Here is a 16,060-nt window from a genome sequence, read left to right on the forward strand (position 1 = left end):
GCTCGAACTCATGAACCGTGAGATCATGACTTGAGCCAAAATCAAGAGTCGCACGCTTAACTGACTGAGCCACCCAGGTGCCCCTTGAAGCATATTTCTTGATTAATACATTTTGGGAGCAGAGTGGACGGGATAATTATCCTTGAATCTTTATCCCTGTATGGTATAAAAAACTGATAATGACTGATTATAAACCAGAGTTTCTTTTTTTTTTATGATAATGAGCCAGATGGATCATTATGAACATCAAAAATACATTATTAGGTGCTTTTTTCCTGTATGTAGCATATGAGAAGATGAAGTCACTTTTGTCTGATTATCTCTTTTCCTTCTCACTGGGTTAAGAAAAAAAGTTGAGAAATTTCTTTCTAATGAGTAGTTAAGGTTTGCCTTTTGTTATACTCTCAGTACATACGTAAGTATTTACTTTGGGACCTGTACTCCAGTTCTTTAAGGATGGCCTGGAGAAGGGGAAGGGCCAATAGTGCTGAGGTGCTTACGGTGAAATAAATAGCTGGGTTGTAGAAGAGTGGAGAAAAGGGACAATAGTGCTTATCATACCTTGAGATGAAACCATTCCCATGTACATAGGAGAGAAGGAGATAAAGATTGTGCACAGAGTTCCTACATTCATGTCAGAGGAGAATCCCAAACATGGCACTAGACTTAGATTTGAGTTCTAGTGCTTTATGTTGGCTTTGACACCTTTGAAAAGTCATTTTTCTCTTAAAGAATCAATTTTCTCATCTTTTTTTTTTTTTTTTTGAAATTTTAATTTGAGAGAGAGAGACTGAGTAGGTAAGGGGGCAGAGAAAGAGGGAGAGAGAGAATCCATGCTGTCAGCGCAGAGGCTGACGTGGGGCTCGATCCCACGAACTGTGAGATCATGACCTGAGCCAAAATTAAGAGTTGGATGCTCAACTGACTGAGCCACCCAGGAGTCCCTCAGTTTTCTCATCTTGAAGCAAAGGATGATAATATGTATTTTACTTCACATGATATTTGTGGCTATAAAATACTTTTTAAGTACATTATATAAGAATAAAGATTACTATTTTTATGGAATTTTTTAGTATTGTGATCTCATATTTTATTAGGGGAAGTATGTGGTAACTGAGGGTGCATCCCATTCATGATTACAAGGCCTAGAAAATGTACTCTTGTACCTGCAAACCAGAATGAGGCATAGTTGAGAATGTGTGTGAACTGTACAGTTCAAAACAACACAAAACTGTGAGTCAAATAGGGCTAGAAGGCTTAAAACAAAAATCTCACAGCTTTATTTTCCTCAGCCTTCGCAGGTGTGAGAATTCCTTTATTGTGGTCTTGTAGGTGAGTGGTAATTTGGCTCATTACAGAATTTTAGGTTGGAAAGAATTTTGGTGGTTTTGCATCATTATCATCTGGTTTCTAGTGCTGCAGTTGAGAAGTCTGGTGACATTTTTCTTGATCATTTGTTTGTTTTTGCCAGTTTCTTCTATGCAGATTTTTAATCTCTTATCATATGTGTATCCTAAAATTTTATTATCTATTTTTCATTCACAGCGCTGAGTGCTCAGTAGGTCCTTCTCCAAGAACTACATGATTATTAAATGTTTTTGTAGCATTTTTTTTGAAAAAATTTCCCCTGCTTTTTCTCCTTGTTCTCTTTATCTGGAATACACATTAATTTAAATAGTGGACTTCTTACAGTGAATTTCTAATATATATATATATTTTTTATTGTCCTCTTTGTTTCTACTTCTGGGAGATTTCTTTAGCTTACCTCTGAATTTTTTCATTGAATTTTTATGTCATCTTTTTTTTCCCTTCCTTACATTCTAGTTTTCTCTTTTTAATAATGCACCTTTATGAGATGAATACCAGATCTTAGCTCAGTGAGATATTAAATATGATTTCTTTGCGGTCTTCTCTTACCAGTACTGTCCCTGTCCTACTAATTCCCTTGTTTTCACTTTATTTTGGTCTTTTCTCTCAAGTGTGGTAGGCTTTCCTCAGATCTCTGGTGATCTGAGGAATTTTGTTTATTTAAGAGGTGAGGCACTAGAAAGCTAGTTAGAAGCTGCAGGTGTCCTTATATACCCATGTGGGCTTGTTTCTCCCTTCCCCTACTTCCCTGTAGGGATGACTGGGTAGGCTGTTAGCATTCTCATTGCAGATACTGATAATAAAATCTGTGGGTCTTTTCTCAGATGATAGATTAGCTTTTCCAGAGAATGGCCCTTCAGTCTCTTGCTTTGGGGATATCAGCCTGGCTACTGGAGTTCTGGACCTGTAGGTGAGACACTGGAGGCTCTCCCTCTCTGCCATGCACAGTTTCTCTTCATATCCCTGTTGAAACCCCACTGTCTTCCATTCTGGCATTTCTAAGTTTGTTGCTTCCAGAAGCCATGTTTATTAAGGGTGTACCTTCTAGCTCCTTTGGGGGAGAGTGAGGCACCCTGGGATCTAACTGCTGCTTATGTAGACTTTCATACCATCTCCCTGTTTTCTTGTCTTTGCCCACTCACCCCACCCTCACAGTAGCTGATGCCTCCAGCTCCTGAAGTCTTTGGGGCCCTGAAGCTTGTGTCTTGTTGATGCTGCTTTGCAAACACTGAGGTTCGACCCATCTTCTGCTCTCTGATGCCCCTGTCTCTCTCCCCACTTCCTGCGTATGTTGTGGTTCAGAGCTATAAGATGTCTCCTGTTTTATTTTTTAAAAATTGTGTTTCTGGTTTTTAAAAAAACTCTTGTTGATTTTTCAAGATAAAGGAAGAGACATCTTTGCTCTATCATTGTGAAAGTAGAAGTCTTGAGAGCCCTTTGGATAGAGGAATGTATGAATGAATAAAAGACTGTAGTGTGAAGTAAAGTTAATTGCTTAACCTTGCTTTCACTTCTCTACGACTTTCTAAATCTCTGTGTATCTTTGCTCTACAGAGTCTATGGAAATTTTTTCAGATAGACTGTCTGGGAGCCGACTAGAGGCTTACACATTGATTAAACTGTGTTGGATAAATGGCATCTTCTCTGCTTGAGCAATGTTAGTCCTATGGTGACAGTGACAGCAACGCCAGTCCACGCTCTGTCTTTATAGTCTGTTCTAGCAGGAGTTTTGAAGACAGTGTCTGCTCTTATCACGGTCAAGTAAATTCGACTTTGACAAAAGCAAAAGCATTAGAGAGCAACTAACCATGGTCACATTCATCCTACCCACCCCTGTGCACCTTTTTACCCAGTGATAGTTTATGAGTGGTCTGATCTGGTTGGATAACTCGTGGAAACCTGCTGCATTGCAAGTGACAGGATCCAGTGAGCATGAAGAGTCTCCTATTTCCTGGAATTGGCTGGAAACTTACTACTTTGTAGTATATTAAACTGGGTGAGCTAGGCATATGAGACATAAACATTTGCTAAGCTACTTGGTAATCAGTGTAGGTAATTTCCTTTTCTCTGCCCTTTAGTATTTGAATATCTGTCTGTTGTAAGAATTCCCCACTGAATAGAAGCTCATGGGCATGCCCAGTCAGTTCTTCCTACCCCAGAATTTGAACATTGAGGGTATAATGTAGAAACACAGGATCAGTTGGACAGGGGTCTTGGGGTCAGGGATAGCCATGGCTGGTGTGCTAATGGGGCCGACCCTGGGGTGTGGCCTGGGTGTGTTCTTGGCTACCCAGACATAGAAATTCTTCTTATAAACTGGTTCTCCAGCTTTAATGTGGGTTTAGAACTTCCCACTGTACTGCCATAAATTCTTTTCCTGTTAAGTTGCTAATGTCCATTTCGGTTGTTTGTGGTCAGGAATCCAAATTGCACAGACTGGTTGTTCTTGCTATTTTCTGGGAGTAGCCGTGCCATGAGCAAGAGTCTTCTCTGGAAATGGGTAACCTAAAGGTAAACATCCTAGCACCTAGACTTTTCTGATGGGCTTTAGTGTCTGATTTGGATTTTGGAAAGCTCAGGTCCTCATGTCTAGGGTTTAAACTTTGTTCTCTCTCTGTGGAACTTGCCTGTGTGGAGTGCACCAGAAATGAAATACACACATCTGCACGGAAGGAAAATGTTTACTACCTGTTCATTTCTTTTCTTCCTTCCTATTCAGGAAAAAAAAAAAAAGTTTTGGATTTTTAAAATATATTTTTATTTTATTTTTTATTAATAACGTTTATTGTGGAAAAACATATATTGTAATACTTAGTGTCTTACTTTTAAGTGTCCAGTTTAGTAGTGTTAAATATATTCATTGTTGTAAAACAGATATCAGAACTTTTTCATCTGGCAGAACTGAAACTCTATACCCATTAAATAACTCCTGTTTGTCCCCTCCTCCCCAGACCTTGATAACAATCATTCTGCTTTCTATCTGTGAATTTGACTACATTAGACACCTCACAGAAGTGAAATCATACAGGGGTGCCAGGATGGCTCAGTAGGTTAAGCATCCGACTTTGGCTCAGGTCATGATCTCGAGATTCATGACCTCAAGCCCCGTGTTGGCCTCTGTGCTGACAGCTCAGAGACTGGAGCCTGCTTTGGATTCTGTGTCTCTCTCTCTCTCTCTGACCATCCTCCACTCATGCTTTGTCTCTTTCTCAAAAATAAACATTAAAAAAAATTTTTTTTATAATAAAAAAGAAATGAAATCATGCAATGTTTGTCCTTTTGTGACTAGTCACTTCACTTAGCATAATGTCTTCAAGGTTCATCCATGTTGTATGTCTTAGTCCATTAAGGCTGCTCTAACAAAAATTGGGTTATATATACAGATTGGGTATCTTGCAAATAAGAAATGTATTTCTCATGGTTCTGGAAGCTGCAAGTCTAAGATCAGGGTGACAGGTTGGGTTCTGGCAAAGACACTCTTCTGGATTGTAGACTGCCAACTTCCTGCCAACTTCCTTCCATGGTGAAAGGGGACAAGGGAGCTCTTTTATAGGGCATTACTCCTATCCTTGAAGGCTCCACCCTCATGACCTGATCACCTCCTAAAGGCCTTTGGGCATGAAGATTTCAACATGTGAATTTTGGGGGAAGATACAAACATTTCTCCTATAGCATTGAAGCATGTGAGAAGATTTCAATTCTTTTTAAGTCTTCCATTGTGTGTATATTCCATATTTTTTTGTCCATTCATTTGTTGATGAATTGGGTTGCTTCTGTCTCCTGGCTATTGTGAACAGTACTGCTTTGAACATAGGTTTGGAAATAACTCCTTGACATTCTGCTTTCAGGTGTGTGTGTGTGTGTGTGTGTGTGTGTGTGTATAAAATGCAACAATCTCAATGTATATGTGCGTAGATATACACAATCTATGTCCCAATATATATGTGTGTACACATACACAATATATACGTGTATATATATGCATCATATGGTAGTTCTACTTTTAATTTTTTGAAGAACCATCATACTGTTTTCCATAGTGGTTGTGCCATTTTACAGTCCCGTCAGCAGTGCACAAGGATTCTGACTTCTCTATATCCCCACCAATACTTGTTATTTTCTTTTGTTTGTTTTGTCATGTTTTAGGTGTGAGGTGATACCTCATTGTGATTTTGGTTTGCATTTCTCTGATGATTAGTGATGTTGAGCATTTCATACACTTATTGCCCACTTGTATATCATTTTTGAAGAAATATCTATTCAAGTTCTTTGCCCATTTTTTAATCAGGCTATTTGATTTTTTGTTGTTGAGGGTTTTTTTTTTAAATGTTTATTTATTTTGAGAGAGCATGTGAAAATGCATATGCACTCACAGTGGAGGGGCAGAGAGAGGAGACAGAATACCAAGCAGTGTCCATGTTACAGCACAAAATGTGACATCCTGACCTGTGCCGAAATCCAGAGTCGGATGCTTAACTGATTGAGCCACCCAGGCACCCCAATGGAAGAATATTTTTATAGAAAAATAACCATTTTGATCATTTTCCATGGGGCAACTTATAAGATTGTTTATATTTTAAAACTATTGAATTACTCTTTGGGTACTTTTAGATGATACTTGTAAGATGTTAAATTTGTACCTAAGCATTGGGTCTACTGCTAATCAAATAACGTTTACATTAAAGCTGTTGACTAGTTTGGTTAAGTAATGATTTGCGGGCCAACTCTGACTGCCTTTCCTCATATTACCTTGATTTAATTGGAGCCTGAAAGTAGACTAGAGATGGGTTAGATTACTCTTAAGGAGTTTCAGAAAGGCTAAATGACCAGCAGTGGTTCCTTGTGGCATCTTTTTCTTTCCCGTGAAAGGAGACAAGGAGATGTGTTAGTGGCTTCTTACCATTGGTGGAAGCTTAAAAGAACCACAGAGCACCTAAATGTATGTAGTTGTATTGTTTCCAAATGCAATGTTATGTAAGACTTCTGAGAAGATTGTCTTGGGATAATATATTTTAAGTGTGTTTGGACATCTTTTTGAAGCATGCAGAACCAAGTGCCTTAATTGTCAGTTTTCAAATCCCTGATTCATACATATGATTATATATTTTTAAATAATATATTTGAATTTGAACATATTGAATTTGAACACGCACATATATGTCTATATCTGAATATATTGAATTTGAACACATGAACACACACACACACACACACACACACACACACATCTCCACACATAAGTATAAGAAATGACTTTCAGCAAAAGTCTCCTAAGAAGTTTGTTGGAAAGAGATATTTAAAGAGATTTTCATATTGAGTTGGTTATCCAGTGTTATTGTTTTTTCTTTTTTTCTTAGCACTAAAATGAATATAGAAATAGAGAAAATTGGGAAAATGAGAATAAGGAAGGGGGGACAATGAATACTGCCTTTTGAATACAACTGCAAACATTTGGTCAATGCAACTTCTTTTCTTACAAATTGATTAAAATTTTTAAAATCCTATTTTTGATCATACTATATATACCATTTTGTGCCCTGCTTTGTTCTCTAAAAAAAATAGTTTCCCTGTCTTTGTAAGCATATATTTAGAGGTTACATATTATTCTCTGGGTTGGATAATTATAATTAACTTAATCATTCCCTCACTGTGGACTATTTAGTTGTTTCCAGTCACTTGAAATAATTGTTTGCAACTGGCAAGCTGTTCTGAAGAATGTTATTTTATAAAGTACATTCTCATTTAAGCTATTCTACTCTTTCTCCTTTCCTTATAGTCACTTTTCTCTCTTCCCTTAGAGTCATCAGTCAAACAGCAAAAATATTTGGGGGTATACTGTTATCAAGATGTGAAGGGTTATTGTTGAACCCAGAAGCTGGGTTCAAAGTAAAGAAAAAGTCACTTGGTGAAATGAAAACTAGTAAAAGTCAAAATGAGATGATTATTACATGTATTGATAGTAAAAGCAAAGTTAAGTTTCTTAGGGGTGCCCAAGGTTCTAGAATAAGATTGCCTATCTGCCCAGAGCAGCATTTCGCTTGGAGATTTTTGAGTACTTTGCCAAAGCATATTTTTTAAAGAGTGTTTATTTATTTTGAGAGAGAGAGAGAGTGTGTGTGAGCGAGCATGAGCAGGGGAGGTGCAGAGAGAGAGGGAGAGAGAGAATCCCAAGCAGGCTCTACACTGTCAGTGCCTCGAACTCACAAACTATGAGATTGACCTGAGCAGAAATCAAGAGTCAGATGTTTAACCTACTGAGCCACCCGGGCACTTCCCAAAAGCATTTTTTTTTTTTAAATTCTTTTTTTTTTTTTTCAACGTTTATTTATTTTTGGCACAGAGAGAGACAGAGCATGAACGGGGGAGGGGCAGAGAGAGAGGGAGACACAGAATCGGAAACAGGCTCCAGGCTCTGAGCCATCAGCCCAGAGCCCGACGCGGGGCTCGAACTCCCGGACCACGAGATCGTGACCTGGCTGAAGTCGGACGCTTAACCGACTGCGCCACCCAGGCGCCCCCAAAAGCATATTTTTTAATAGCAGAAGAAACACTGATATATTATTGGGCAGGATGCTGGGTTTCCATGAATTTTAAGATGGAACAAGACTTCAAAGAATTTCGCTTTCATAGAAGCTGCCTCAAAATATATTCTCCAATATTCTAGATCAGGGATTGGCCCCCTGGTAAATACGTTAGGCTTTTCAGGCCACCAGTTCTATGCCTCATCTTCTTTTTTGGTTTGGTTGTCTTTGTTTTATTTTCTAACCATTTAAAAATGTCAAACCACACTCAGCACAGAAGCCCCTCCATAGTTTACCCCTGTTCTAGATGGTCCCTTCATACTTCCTCCACCTCCTGGGGTTCTTTAGTGGTCACATTTGAGAAACACAGGATTAGCTGTTTTCCAAGTCTCCTCTGTGAAAATCAAGTATATTATCTGGCAGGATGGATATATGGAGTGGAACATAGTGAGAATTTTGGCCTATGTGGAAGCCTGACTGGCAGTGACTTGTGTTACTAGAACTCTGCTTGGAGTTAATAAGGAAAAGAAAAAAAAAAAACTAAAGTTTAAAATTTTCATTGTTATTCACAGGAGATTGTGCTCTGTTTCTAAAATATGGATGTTTTGGGGGTGCCTGGGTGGCTCAGTCAGTTAAACGTCCAACTTTGGCTCAGGTCATGATCTTGCAGTTTGTGAGTTCAACCCCCCATTGGGCTGTCTGCTGTTAACACAGAGCCCGCTTCAGATCCTCTGTCTCCCTCTCTCTGTCTCTTCCCCGCACTCTCTCTGTCTCTCTTTCTCTCTCGAAAATAAACATTTAAAATGTGAATGTTATTTATGTAGGCTTAATGACTACATTATCTACATGATATTTAAGGGAAAGCCCTGAAAGTTACCCCAAACTCACTTTTCTTTGCCTCAATACCCACTTGGTTACTAAATCCCGTGACTTTTATTTCCTATCTAATTCTGCCCTATTTCTCTCTCAGAACTCAATTCAAATGGGCCTTCTTATTGAGCTTTCTCTAATTAACTAGGGCTCTGGTTATCACTGCTCCTCCCCCAGGTCCAGCAAACCTGTGCCTCATTCCTATTATGACCTTTATGTCATAAATTTTTTTTTCATGTCTTTCCCCTCAGCCAGTCTCCAAGCTTCTTTGTGCTCACCTCAGCAGGCATGTCTATCTTAGTATCTGCATAATGTTAGGAACCCAGAACATACTTACCAGAATTAGTCATGTGAATGGGTGAATGGCTGCACAGATGTTTTCAGCAGAGCAGGTAGCTAACCGGTTCTGTTCAGCCCCGCCTTGTCAGTTCTGAGCATTTGCATTCCCATTTTATTAATAAAAGTCAAAGGCAAATGTCTCAAAGGGAAGCTTATTGAACCTTCTTCTAAATTTTACAATGAGGGGCGCCTGGGTGGCTCAGTCGGTTAAGCGTCCAACTTCGGCTCAGGTCATGATCTCGCGGTCCGTGAGTTCGAGCCCCGCGTCGGGCTCTGTGCTGACAGCTCAGAGCCTGGAGCCCGTTTCAGATTCTGTGTCTCCCTCTCTCTCTGACCCTCCCCCGTTCATGCTCTGTCTCTCTCTGTCTCAAAAATAAATAAACGTTAAATTTAAAAATAAATAAATAAATTTTACAATGAAATCTATTTGGAAAATCACCTCAATTAGAAACTCACCTATCTCACAGGTAGAATTTTCTTAGGCACTTAATCTGAGGGGTGCCTGGGTGGCTCAGTCAGTTAAGTGTAAGGTCATGATCTCACAGTTCGTGAATTTGAGCCTCATGTGGGGCTCTGTGCTGTCAGTGCAGAGCCTGCTTCTGATCCTCTGTTCCCCTCTTTCTCTGCCCCTCCCCTGCTATTTCTCTTTCTCTCTCTCTCTCTCTCTCTCTCTCTCTCTCTCAAAAACAGTAAAAAAAAAAAAAAAAGAAATCTGAATTTGAAGATCTCTATTCAAAGGCTTCTTTCTAAAAGATAACTTATCTAATCAAGGAGAATCTTCAAATGTTTTACTGTAAATAATCTTATATGACATCCTCACAGATACTAGGAAAGGAAGAAGGTTGGGTGGTGGGGAAAGGGGTGATATAAATTCCTCTTTATCACTTGCTGATCAGCTGTATGCCCAGAAGCATAACAATTTAATTAGATATTCTTTGCGGTTTTATCTCTTTTATATAGCTGTAGTTTTTATTCTTCTGTCTATAAATGTTTAATCTCCCATTTTCACCTCACTGAGATGTTTGCCGCAGTATTCTACAGTGATGAATCCCTGGGACACGTCTTTCATGAAAACGATGGCTTGTGCCGTGAATATTGAAGACCTTCATCCAGACAGGTTGAGGCTGCCCCAGTTGCATGTTTAATAGGAGATCTTAAATAGTGTCCACATGGGCGGTTTTCTCTCTGTTAAAATGTTTCTCTTTCTGAGTGTATGCAGTTAGACTTAATGAAAAGAAAACAAAACTATTAAGACACCAAGGGCATGTTAATACTCTCAGTGTTACAACAGTAAAGAGGGTCAAAAGTGCAAAGACACTTTTTCCTCTGCCCTTTCTTTATATGCGCCCTCCCGTGATTCCCATGAGATATAGCCTCTCTTGTGAGGTTCTTCTTTGTAGTTCTCTGAGTTACCACCACTCTGTGTGAATACACATTGTACCTATATTCCTTGATGTAAAAATTAGACTGCATTTGTTTCCTTGAAAGATGAAGAGAAATTTGCATTCTTACAGCTTCTTCATTTCTCCCCCATGCAAAGATTATAGCAGCCACATTCTCCTCTGTGACCGTAATAACTATTATAAAATATATAAACATACTTAATATTTATTTTGTTTTAAAGATATTAGTATCTCTATTGAGCTGTTTAGTTGTGTGAGCATAGAGGAGGGTATGTATCTACTTTACCAAATCCCTGTGGCTTAAAGGAGAATGACATAAATGTCAATAGCCAAGAGATTCTCTTAATTAATTTTAGCCTTTTCACTTAACTCCTCTGGGTATTTTTTAAAATGTTATTGCTGGTTCCTTTTCCTATGTTTAGTACAAAGTTTTTTCCCCATCCAGTTTCAGTTGGTGCCTGGGTAGATGTATCCTCTTGCCCTGCTATCTTGTACCAGTATGGTCAGAAATGTTAAACATCGGGGGCACCTGGTGGCTCAGTCGGTTGGGCGTCTGACTTCTGCTCAGGCCGTGATCTCTCAGTTCGTGGGTTTGAGCCCCTTGTCAGGCTCTGTGCTGACAGCTCAGAGCCTGGAGCCTGCTTTGGATTCTTTGTCTCCCTCTTTTTCTGTACCTTCCCTGCTTGCACTCTCTCTCAAAAATAAATAAACGTTAAAAAAAATTAAAAAGGAAATAAATGTTAAACATGAATTAGAAATTTAAAATCCTTGGGGCGTGTGGGTGGCTCAATCAGTTGAGCGTCTGACTTCGGCTCAGGTCATGATCTCACAGCTCGTGAGTTCAAGCCCTGTGTTGGGCTCTGTGCTGACAGCTCAGAGCCTGGAGCCTGCTTCTGCGTCTTCCTGTCTCTCTGTCCCTAACCCACTCACATTCTGCCTCTGTCTCTCTCAAAAATAAATAAACATTTAAAAAAAAAAAAGAAATTTAAAATCCTCTGCTTTGGGCTTACCCATATTTGGTGTTTGGCACAGAAATTGCTGAATGAAGCTGTTTCAGACAATACATCTTACATACTGTACCAGGATTGCAACTGTCAACTATTTTTTCCTTCTATGTCAAGATTTTATAAAATAGAACATAGCATTAATAGTCCTTACCCACTAAATCAAGACATTCTGCTCAGAGGCTACCCTCAGGCTTGAAACAAATTTTAGGAAGAATGAGCCTCTGCCCATTTTTAGCAGCAGCAGCAGTAATTCTCGTAGTCTTAAAAAAAAATTAAAATTTTTTTTTCTTCTTTTGGGTAAACCAGATTTGCTTTCGCTCATTTAGAATTGATTGCTGCCGTTTCCTTGTAGGCCTTGTATTGTTTTTATTCCCCACAGCCTCCTGTTTGGATATGCCCTTGGCATGTGGAAATAATATGAGTCTGTCACTTGTCATTGACTAAGCGTGGGAAGCAGTACAGCTTTACAGCGTGGCCGCTGTGGGTTTCCTCACTGTTCTCTTAGGGAACACTAAAAGGGCAAAGAACTTTAAGGTCTTTGTCTCAAATGCTTGTCTAGTCCATAATAGTCTAATCATGGTGTGCGGGTAACGTACTTAAGTAAGCTCTGTGGAAGAATGAGACCATTGTGCATTTTACCTGTTGTAAATTTTATCATGAGCTCATAAATTCTCTTAACATTGGTTTTTCCTGGAATGCAAACAGAAGTATAGGTAACAGAAACTCCCCCCGCCTCCCACTTCTTAACAGCTGTTTAGCTTGCCGTATTTTTCTTAAAATTGCAGCATTTAGATAGATGGTCCGTTAGTACCAGTGCTCAGTTATGTTGATAACATACCTGTATAGTTCAGAAATTTCTCTTTTCATAGGCAGTTAGCACTAAAAACAACGTGAGTTTTTCATCTTTTGTCTTATGTGTGATAAAAATGTTCCAGCTTCTAAAACTGGGCAATTTTATCTTGAATATGCTTTGTATGTTTGTACCCTTTTCCAAAGATGATTTTAACTGATCATTATATTTTATAGTTATAGAAGGTTGATTGTGTAATTTGCAGGTGTATTTACAAACACTTTAGAGAAAGCATCTTTAACTATAAGGAATTCAGCAAGCCTATTTAGAAACTTCATATTGGGTTTTTAAAATACAATGCTTTTAACTTTGCAGTACAGAGTCTTAATATATTTTTTAAAAATAGAAGCCTGATAAGTGAAATGGATTTGATAAGAAAGTGGATCTTTCTCTTATATTGGGGAGTGCCTAAGGGCATAAGAACTTACAGCTTTAATAGGACATGATTTTAAAATTTCTAATACTATTTTACTCTTAAATTATTTCAGTCATACTGTTTAATGTATTGTCTCTGAAAGGAGGTATTAACAATTAAAAAATACTAGATTTTAAATTATCCATCACCTACTCTGCCTAAATATGACAAAAATAATTTATTAAACCTTTTACACTTTGAGATTCATCAGACTTTTAAATATCAGAAAACAAATTTACATAATTTTTAAAAACCCATAGTAGAGTAGAAATAGGGTTTACTCAAATTATGTTACTCACATGAGATTACATAAAACACGTAACATCAGTCATTAATTAGCAAACACAACTCATTCATCTGCTTAACCTGGTGTCTGTCAGGCACTGTCCCAACATTCACTCTAAAAATTACTTCCTTTCGGGGAGTCTGGGTGGCTCAGTTGGTTAAGCATCTGTCTTCAGCTCAGGTCATGATCTCGCAGTTGGTGAGTTCAAGCCCCGGGTCGGGCTCTGTGTTTCAGATTCTGTGTCTCCTCCTCTCTCTGCCCCTCCCCTGCTCATGCTCTGGCTCTCTCTGTCTCTTAATAATAAATAAATGTTAAAAAAATTTTTTTAATAAAGAAAAATTACTTCCTTTCAATTATTCTGCTTTTATTTTTTTTAAAAAAAATTTTTAAGTTTATTTTTGAGAGAGAGACAGAGTGAGCAGGGGAGGGGCAGAGAGAGGGGCAGGGAGAGAGAGGGAATCCCAGGCAGGCTCCACACTGTCAGCATAGAGCCCAATGTGGGGCTTGAACTCACAAACCAAGAGATCATGACCTGAGCTGAGACAAATAGATGCTTAACTGACTGAGCTACCCAGGCACCCCTCAGTTTTTCTCCTTTTAAAGTTAATTACCAAATCTTATATTTGTGTCTTTGGAAGGAGTTAATTACCTTAATGACAATTTGTAAACTGTTGGAAGGATCCAATTCAATATTCAGGTAAGAAACCTGCTTGCCATAGTGATGTTAAAGGCAGAGAAAGGATGCACCAAACAGGATAATTTCTTGAACCCCGATCAGTGAAATGGTACTCAACTGTTCGAAAATACCATTGTTGCAAAGAATGCTTATGACATTTTTGGTTCATAGGATTTTGCAGAAGGTCTGCTAGACCTGTATTAATTGTGACGTGGTTTTTCTTACAAAAAATTGTAAAATTTTCTGTAAAATTCTATGAAATCTGTAATATCCTAGAGCCACTAGAAACTCTTATAACCTCCAACTGCCCTGTTGGTGTCCTCTTTACTTGATTGTCTCGTATAGTTTCTCAAACTTAACATTTTGAAACTCCACTTCAACCTTACTCTTACATCTGGTTTCTCTCTGGTCTTTCCCATCAAGTTACAAAACTCAGAGCTGCTGCAAGTCTTAATTCTCCCTAGCTCTGTCCCCCAATTCCAGAGTCGAGTATGATCAATTCTTCCTCCTTCTGCTCGCTTCAGCAGCACATAAACGAAAAATTCTTCCTCCAGAATATAGAATATGTCTCCAGTCTGTCTGCATTTCTCTCTCTCTCTCTTCACCATCATTGGTCTGGTTCAGGCTGCCACCATCTTACCTGGATTACCATAGTACTCTTCTGACTTTTCCCCGTTTTCCTTCTTGCTGGCCTGTCTGAGCCATTCTCCACACAGTTAAAATCGCTATTTTCTTAATTTTTTTTTAAATATTTATTTATTTTTGAGAGAGAGAGAGACAGGGTGAGAGCAGGGGAGGGGCAAAGAGAGAGGGAGACACAGAATCCAAAGCAGGTTCCAGGCTCTGAGCTGTCAGCACAGAGCCCAATGTGGGGCTCAAACTCATGAACTGTGAGATCATGACCTGAGCCAAAGTTGGATGCTTAACCGACTGAGCCACCCAGGCACCCCAAATTCTCTATTTTCTTTCTTTCTTTCTTTCTTTCTTTCTTTCTTTCTTTCTTTCTTTCTTTCTTTCTTTCTTTCTTTTTTAATGTTTATTTATTATTGAGAGACAGAGAGAGACAGAGCATGAGCATGAGAGGGGCAAAGACAGAGGGAGACACAGAATCCGAAGCAGGCTTCAGGCTCTGAGCTGTCAGCACAGACCCCAATGTGGGGCTTGAACTCACAAACCGTGAGATCATGACCTGAGCTGAAGTCAGACGCTCAACTGACTGAGCCACCCAGGCGCCCCTAAATTCTCTATTTTCTTAAAGGAAACTAGATCATTCTGCTCCCTTGCTTGGAACCCACACGTGATTTCCTTTTATACTTAAGATAAAATTCAAAATCTTTTTCTTGGTTTTACATAGTCTGACCTGTGCTTATTCCTGTCAGACCTGCCAGCTTTGCTCTTCATCAGTGTTGTTCCCTGTCCTGAATCCCCTGTTCCAGTGCTTTACTTGGTCACCTCTACGTATCCTTCAGATTTCAACTTAAAATGCCATTTTTGAAGTAGGTTTTTGCTGAGCCTCCCTCTTCAGATGGATTGCTCCTTTTAGCATGTCAAGGAAGGCCTGTCTTTAGAGGTGAACTGTATTGGGCCAGATCCTAAATGGCAGAGGGAGCTACCACCTGAAGATCTTCAGAAGGAACATCGAGTGTAAGGCCCGAGGTTGAGATGATCATGAATGAAAATGAAGCTACCTTCAAAACCACATGAGACTCAACCTGCTAAAGCATTTGAACAAGAGAGCCTCTATACAGAGTGAAATAATTAAAAGATTGTTCACCACTGAGGCATCCTTTGCAAGAAGCAGATCTTTATTCTGTAAGTCACAGTCTCTCATTTAGATTGCTAGACAGATTTCAGGAGTACTTGTGATGCCATTGGCTTGGCTCAGCAGTGGATTCATTAGGGCTTAATGACTCTGGTATACAGGGTGCCCCATAGCTGGCTTCCTCTTGGCCAAGAAGCATCACAGAAGACAAAAAGCATCGATTTCAGTGTCAGGGAGAATTGGCCCCAAATCTCAGCTTTTTCACAGATTGCCTATCAAACTTGGGTACAATATTTCTTTGCTTTGAGCCAGCCTCCAACCTGGTGGTCTGTGGTGGGAGTAAATGAAGTATTGATTGTAAGGCACCTGTTATACAGCAGATGGCTAAAAATGATTCTGATCATTGTCTGCTTGCAATATTTATCCTTAGGGTCAAGTTATCAAAGGGACTTTTACAGATTTTAAGACTGCTTTACACTAACTGAGAAACCATACAATAACACATATGCAAACTTTTGAAAAGAAACAATTGATGAACATATTGGTCAGAATTTCTTGATGGC

At 39.1% G+C, this 16,060-nt stretch overlaps 1 protein-coding gene across 1 annotated transcript in view; it reads left to right on the forward strand.

Annotated features, from left to right (window-relative positions):
* Nucleotides 1-16,060, forward strand: part of SH3BGRL2 (SH3 domain binding glutamate rich protein like 2) — a 60,832-nt gene that overhangs the window by 36,028 nt on the left and 8,744 nt on the right. The gene's annotated exons all lie outside the window — the stretch shown is intronic.

This window comes from Prionailurus bengalensis, chromosome B2 (assembly GCF_016509475.1).
Source record: "Prionailurus bengalensis isolate Pbe53 chromosome B2, Fcat_Pben_1.1_paternal_pri, whole genome shotgun sequence".
Lineage (NCBI taxonomy): Eukaryota > Metazoa > Chordata > Mammalia > Carnivora > Felidae > Prionailurus > Prionailurus bengalensis.